Source organism: Sturnus vulgaris, chromosome 2 (genome assembly GCF_052056855.1).
Source record: "Sturnus vulgaris isolate bStuVul1 chromosome 2, bStuVul1.hap1, whole genome shotgun sequence".
Lineage (NCBI taxonomy): Eukaryota > Metazoa > Chordata > Aves > Passeriformes > Sturnidae > Sturnus > Sturnus vulgaris.
The window spans coordinates 79,334,287-79,341,652 of NC_142244.1; the positions used below are offsets into that span (position 1 = coordinate 79,334,287).

Sequence of the window (7,366 nt, forward strand, 5' to 3'; positions counted from 1 at the left end):
ACAAAGTATTTTCCTTTACATCTCTTCTCCTTTTCTGCTGGCAGGGAAATGCAAACTGAGTTCAGAGCTGGTAAGACCTGAACAGTGATGTGTTCATTTGTTGTCTGCTGCTTTAAAGTTTAGGTTCACTCAGCCTTCATTTTCACAGCAGAAAATCTTGGCAGATGGAAGCAGTCAGTCATTCAAAGTTCCTTTTGCTCATTTAGCCTTATCAGCAAAATGGCAGCATCGATGTGAGGTCTAAATGACTCAGTGGTGAGCCTGGCAGTGCCCTGCACTTCATGTGGTGGATCGTGGCTCTGTGCACTGTTACACTGCACAGTCGCTGCAGCAGTAGCCCAAAAATACATATATATCTATACATATCTCTATCTACACCATTATGTGTGTGTATATACATATATATATATATATATATACACCATTACAACAGGTAAAAATTGAAGCCTTCTGTCACAGCAATATCCAACACAGATGTTGTCAAAGTAGACCATTTCTAGACCATTTCCAAGCTGTTTCTCTCCACTAGCTCTTTACCCAGCTATTCACTTTGATGTTACATGCAGTCCACTACTCAACTCTCTCCTTGGGTGTTCTGCAGACCAGCCAAATTAGGACAGATTTTTGGTTTTGTCTTTCATGCAGACCATTACTGTCAGTATTTTTGCTGTCAGTATTTTTGAATGTGAGGAAGGCCTTTTTGTTTTCATTACTTTTGGGAGAACATGATTTGGGGAGAAAAGGAAAAAAAGAACTTGTTAATTGCCTCCCTGGACAAACAAAGGTAGAAAATACCTCTGCTGCAATCTGTGACAGTACATGAGTCATTGTGAGGAATAAGGTTTCACTTTTCTACAAAAAAAACAGTTGGCAGCTCCAGAGTTTCACCTTTAATGTCATCAGAGTTGACATTCCCTTGAGAGGTTTGCCTTGCAGAATTATTCTCTTGGTCCCTATGAGTCCCAGGCAGAGAGCAGCCTGCTGGTAGGTGCCTGAGCTGACATGACTGTCCTTGCAGACAAACCTACAAGAGACTTTTGATAAAAGCCTGCTTGCTGGAGCATAGCTATGGTGTGAATTAGCCTGCAATAGTGTAGTAATTTATTTAGCTATATTGTCACACTGTGTATAGAGCTTGAAAAGTGTCTCCTGTTTACTGCAATTGAAGCACTTATCCTTGTTTCAGCAGTAAACTTAACAGCAGCTAAAAATAGGAGCTATTGAGCTTCACAGTAAGCAAAAGGAATGAGTTGCATGAGATAATGATCTTTCAGTCCTGCAGAGCACCTGAGCAGTCCTTGAATCCTTTAAAAGTGTCTGTGTTAAGGTTGAACTTTTCTCCTTTTCCAGACTCAGCCATGCTACTGGGAGATGTGACTGCCCTTCTCCTGGAAGTTTTTTCCCCACCAGTGAACTACAGCTCCAAGACCATCCCCTAATCTACTTTGGCACTTCAAAATCAGCTAGTTTATCCCAAACTAAATGAAGAAACATTGTGGATTAGCAGGTGAGATAAGAAGAAGGCAACCAAACAACATCTATATCAAGGAAAGAGAGGAGGGAGTAAAGAGGTAGCCCCTCTCCAACTCAGAGACTGTCACTTTTGTTGTTAGAGGTAGAAAGCCGTGAAGACTTTCATTTCACAATTTTTACCTTCAGCTGCTTCATTTTATATTGAACATGTAGTTATATTGAAGAGCTTCTGCTTGTGTGTGATAAGCTCAGCTTGGGCTTGAGAAGGAAGAGCTTCTGAAAACAAGAATTAAAAATGCTCTGACAGAGAGAAAAAGATAATTTTTAATCCACTCCTTCAGATGTATATGTGTAAGTGGTAGACACATCTTGTTCTTTCACTCATGTGGAAGAGGAAGAAAATTTGTGCAGAGTGTTTGTATTTTTACCCATGTTGGAGAGTTGGGATGTAATGAATCTATGTCAGAAAAGATTTATTTTGTGTGAATCACCTTGTGTTGTGTAACTTTTGGGGTTGAATCAACCATGCATATGTGAAACCAGGTAGCTTGACCATGATTGATCACAATCTACTGGCAAGCTGTAAAATTTGGCCTTTGACAACAGTGCAGAAAAGAGAAATTAAACTAGAAAACATGTCAAAAGGCCTGTGGCAGTACTTCTGAAAGACGTATTTGATGGATGGTCCTTTAACAAAGTATTTTAAATATCCACAAGGCATGATAAACACTATTTTTTATTTATACATCTGCTCTTTTAGCCACAGCAGACACTGTCAGCCCACTGAAACTGTCAGCTCCTGTCCAGCCTATGATTCACAGTAGCCACAGATCTTTCTCTACAAAACTGCTACTCAAATAATGGTTTCTTTTTTTTCCCTCCTTTTGTGCTTTCACAATTCATAATTTCAACTTAAACATAGAACTTTGCACCTGTCACTGTTTAGTAGCAGTTTGTGTCTCTGCAGATCATAGCTGCAATTTGTCAGCTTAATTTTGTCCTCTCAGCTTCATGTCAATATGTAAATATAAGAACCAGACTTTGTTTCATCATCCAATTTGATAATGAAAACACTAAATACCCCTGTACTCAGGACAGACTGATCAAATCCCCACTCTGTGGCTCCTCCTACTCTGATGGTAAATCATTAATATCTTGACTCTGAGCATAAACTCTGGAACTAATAAAAGTAGTTCGCTCCAGACTGTTTCCTTGACTTACAAACAAGAGAGTTGTCTCAGACAGCCAAAACTTCTTCTGGAGTCAAGATATGTGACATCATCCTATTCTTCATGTATGAGCCTCTTAATTTGTTGTAGTAGGAAATCAGAATTATCTGGGATTATACACAGCTGATAGATTCATACTGGCAGCTACTCATCTTCTGTAGACTAATATGATTTAATTCATTTCTTCTCCATTTTTCCATATAGATACATAGATAAAATATAGAGCAGTCTTTTAACGAATGCTTTCATTAAAAGATTTCTGCTTATGTTATCAGTTCTAATATTATTTGGAAAGTTTTTCTTCTGATCTTAGGCAACAGAGCCACCCAAAAGACATGGAAGGGGAGGAAGCACACATAGAAGACCAGCAAGAGGACGACAACAAGTCTGAGAGCCTTTTGTTTGTAGCAAGCCCATGTGTGGGGCCAGTGGCCAGGGTGCAAATGATGAGCACATAGCAGAGTCAACATAGCAAGGGCAAGAAGAAGGCCAGGCTGGTCAGCAGCCACCTGATTGTGCCCAGGTTTTCAGAGCTGGTGAGGTTAAGGCCATGAGGACCTTATGTTTTGTGTCCCTTTTGAAGAGATCAAGAAATTGGCAGCTTCCAGTGACATCAGCCAGATGGTTGTGCAAGCCACTGCTGTCCACCTCTTCCTCTGGATGTGGAAGAGCTCCATAGTGTGAACCATCACCATGTAGCAGAAGGCACTGAAGCAGGAGAGGAAGAGGATGCTGCTGTACAATTTGAAGTGGAAGCCAAAGCAGATGAAGTTGCACATGAATTCACCAAAAATCAAGTGCTCCCCAGTAGCACAGTAGGGCATCAAGAAGGGAAGGACAGTGAGGTAGATCAAGTCTGTGAGTACCAGGTTCAGCCTGGTTATGGCTACTCTTTCAAGGCCTCATCTTGAAGCTGTAAGCACAAATGACAATGGAACTTCCTGGGAAGCCCACCAGGAAGATCATGTTATGCATAACGTGGAGGTACAAAGTCTTCAGACCAACTTCCACACAGTGCATTTGGGAAAATCACCTTCAGTGTCTTGCTGGGTGATGGAGCTGGCTAAGTTGTCATTTGTTGTGTTCATTTTTTCTCCTTAGCTGTTAAAGAAGGGAGAAATGTTTAGTGTTCACTGACAGATAAGATTCCACACATCTTATTAAAAACAACTTATAATCAGGTCTTTCCTTTCAGCTGCTCATCAGTGCTCTTATTAAAGTAACTTTTATGAATAAGGAAAGACTTTCCTGTGTTGATAAGAACTGATCTTGATCTAGAAGCCTTTTATCATATCTATGTAGATCCAATTTTATTTTAAAATACATATTTCAGGAAAGGGCCTACACAGGTACAATGAAGCTGTAATATAAGGGATTGCCAGGCCCACAGTGTTTGATGTGTGTCCCCTGGTATATAAAGTTCACTTTCTTCTCTCATCAGGGGTCAAATGGAGAAGAAGGACAGATTAGTTTTATTTTGCTACTGACCAAAAGTATAGAGAATATAACTGTTCCATAAAATGCATTTGCAGCCTTTTCGGTTAAGTTAAAGAAAACATCAAAAACCAAAACAGGATGGATATTGAAATGTTTTCACATTCTTTTTGCTACTGGAGTTGGTTAACATTTTCCTTCGTGCTTCTTGGAAACTACTGATAAAGGAATATTTCATTATTTTGCTTCATTAACAAGATTGATGTTGCCAAGAAATAAGTTATTTTTAGGTTTGTCATTAGCTGCTATGTAAATTTCCATCCCTGTAAAATTTTTAAACGGTGTTTTGCTTTGACATTAGTCTTAGTTAGAAATTTTCTGAAGCATCAGAATAAATTCATGCAATTTTGTAATGCAGCCAATTGCAAGATACAATACAGGACATGAGCAAGATTCAAGGAACATAAAAACAACCTGGTATACAGTCTCTACAATGAAAATAGATGGTCACTGATGCACATAGCAAATAACTGTTAACATGGCATTCAGTAAATGCATTTTTTGTGAAGAAATGCCCTCTTCTAGAAGAGAGCAAGTGTTCTGCTGGAAAAAAAATGAATACATCTAGCATAATTTTTTTTCAGAGGAATGCAGCTTCTTATAGGATGACGCCTGACCTCACATTATGACCTTGATCTGTTAAAATGGATCCTACTGAATCGCTGCTTCCATTTCTTGTTTCACTCTGAATTTTCTTGCTGTAGCTTCTACCTCACTTGTGAGATCACACAGAAAAAGGTTGCAGGATTTGGACTCAAATTTGTATAGAACATTTAGTTCAAACATATTTAAAATACTATGAAAACTGAAGCTGGAGCTTGAAAAGATGTATGCCGAACACCAGCAATGGATTTTAAAGAGAAAAACTGTTTTAAACCTCTTGTCATGGGTGGGGATGGTGCAGGAGTGGTTTGGATAAATCCAGTGGTTCAAATTCACAGTTGTGCAGCAATGCCATCATTCCCAAACAAACCTGAAGCCTCTGCTGTGGCTAATGGCTAACCAGGCTGACAGCAGCAGCTAAGCTGTGCTGTGCTCTCTCACCCTGGGAGCTCCAGGACTGTGCCCATCCTGCTGCTCACAGTGCACAGCTGTGGAGCCAGCTGAAGGGCATGGCTGGGAGCTGCTCCCCACACCACTTTCTTTGTGGCTTTGTGAGACTTTCATTCTGTCAGCAGCTTGTTCACCACCAACAAGCATGCTGGCATAGCAAGCCATAGAGGTCAGAGGGCAAATGCCTGTGATCACCAAAAAGCACATCAGTGGCGCTCAACCCTGCAGTCCCTACTGGCAGCCACTTGCCCTCAAGGGGCATTTGGAGCCTTTGCTATCCATGTTCAGGTCAAGGAGCTCCCCCAGAAGCCATACCACACCCCAAGCCCTGCACTGGTTATGGAAACACAAAGTGGGGACAAGTATTGCAAGAAAAGCACGTGGGTGTGGAGTTCCAGTTCTGAACTGCCCTAAGGTTCCAACAGGTAATGACAGGAACCAAAGGAAGAAGACAGTGTGTCTTTGCTGTTGGCGTTGTTATTTTGCTGTCTGAATTACAAATAGAATTTAGACAAAACTTAAATCTAATTAAGGAACAGTTTGTACTGTGGCAGATTTTATCACACTAAGTAATTGGCCATAATGGCACTTCTGCAGCCCAAGCTCAGGGCAAATGATATATGCTGTAGACATATAATGAACTTTAAATAAATTATCCAAAAGCAGAACTCGTACTAGAAGGGAACTAGATTATTGAAATAGAAACCCTCTTTCCGTCTTAATGCTGGAGTCACTGCTTTATTACATGGTATTCTTTACTGTAACCAATTGATTGGAGTCACTTTAAAAAATGTTGATTGCATGTCTTTAATTGCAGTCACGTATATAAGGGAAACTTGTCTGCTTCTGCATTGTGATAATTTAATTACAGCCTGCTGGAAATAAAAGCCAAATGGCTGCAACCATGGCAAAGTAACCTAGTGCCTGTAATTGGACTATATTTCACACAGATGTGTTGCTGAATAAATTAAATAGAATTTGGCTCGCAGTGTTCGACTCTTCAACTGACTTAAATTTAAAAGACACAAATGATATACTTAGGGATCAAGATGTGAGTGCTCCTTCCCTTACCCATTATAATTCAGGAGATATTTTCATGCAGAAAGAGCATGTGGATTTAACTCAAGTGTTGGATGCATCCCAGATAAGTTTAATTTGTTCCATACTTCCATCATCTTGTAACCCTTTGCTCTCTCCACTTTGCCCTGCCTCCAAGTTCCTACCTTTAAATCAAAATATGCATTTTACTTATAAGCCTTTAGTGTTGTCTTCTCTCCTGTTCACAGCTGGTTTCTTAAATACTTTACTCCAGCTGGCAGTTTGCTTTTAAATTCCACAGGTTTGTGCAGTGAGACCAGCTGAGAAGGCATCCCCATTTAGGATAGATGGATGGATGGATGGATGGATGGATGGATGGATGGATGGATGGATGGATGGACAGATGGAAGAATTTATTTACCCCTTCGCTAAAGGGGTGATTAGATGTTGGAATGGCTTGCCCAGGGAGGTGTAGGAGTCACCATCCCTGGAGATGTTCAAGAACCAACTTGACATGGCACTTATTAAGTTAGTCAACTAACTTAATCAAAGGTTGTTCAATCAAAGGTTGGACTTGGTGATCTTGGAGGTCTTTTCTGACCTTAACTATTCCATTATTACCCAAATGAAGAAGCCTATGTCAAACTATGTGCTTCTTTTGATTATGGTTAATAGAAATACCCAGCCTACTGTGTGATCTGGAGCATTTTATAGTGCCCAGATAACCAGGCAATAAAGCAAGGAGAAAGACCAGCACTTCCTTGAATGGGATGGCCAGCACTCAAGAAGGGTCTGGAACAAAACTCCTCTCCCTTTGGAGATGGAAGAAGTGCTTATTCCTGTGTGTCTTACAGCAGGGGTTTCACTGCACAGTGAAATTGGAGGGAGCATGGCCCACCTAGAAATGCCAGTGTAACCATGGTGTGGACACTGAAGATTTTATGGGATGACTCCGTTTTCCAGTGTGTAGTTCTTACTACAATGACCCTGCTGTGACAAGGGAGAATGGCTTTCAACTGAAAGGGGAAAGGTTTAGATTAAATCTAAGGGAGAAATCCTTTACTGTGAGAGTGGTGAAA

At 40.4% G+C, this 7,366-nt stretch overlaps 1 pseudogene; it reads right to left on the minus strand.

The window, feature by feature from the left end:
• Positions 1-2,965: 2,965 nt before the first annotated feature.
• On the minus strand, positions 2,966-3,790 carry LOC106856176 (2-oxoglutarate receptor 1-like; annotated as a pseudogene).
• Between the last annotated feature and the right edge of the window lie 3,576 nt (positions 3,791-7,366).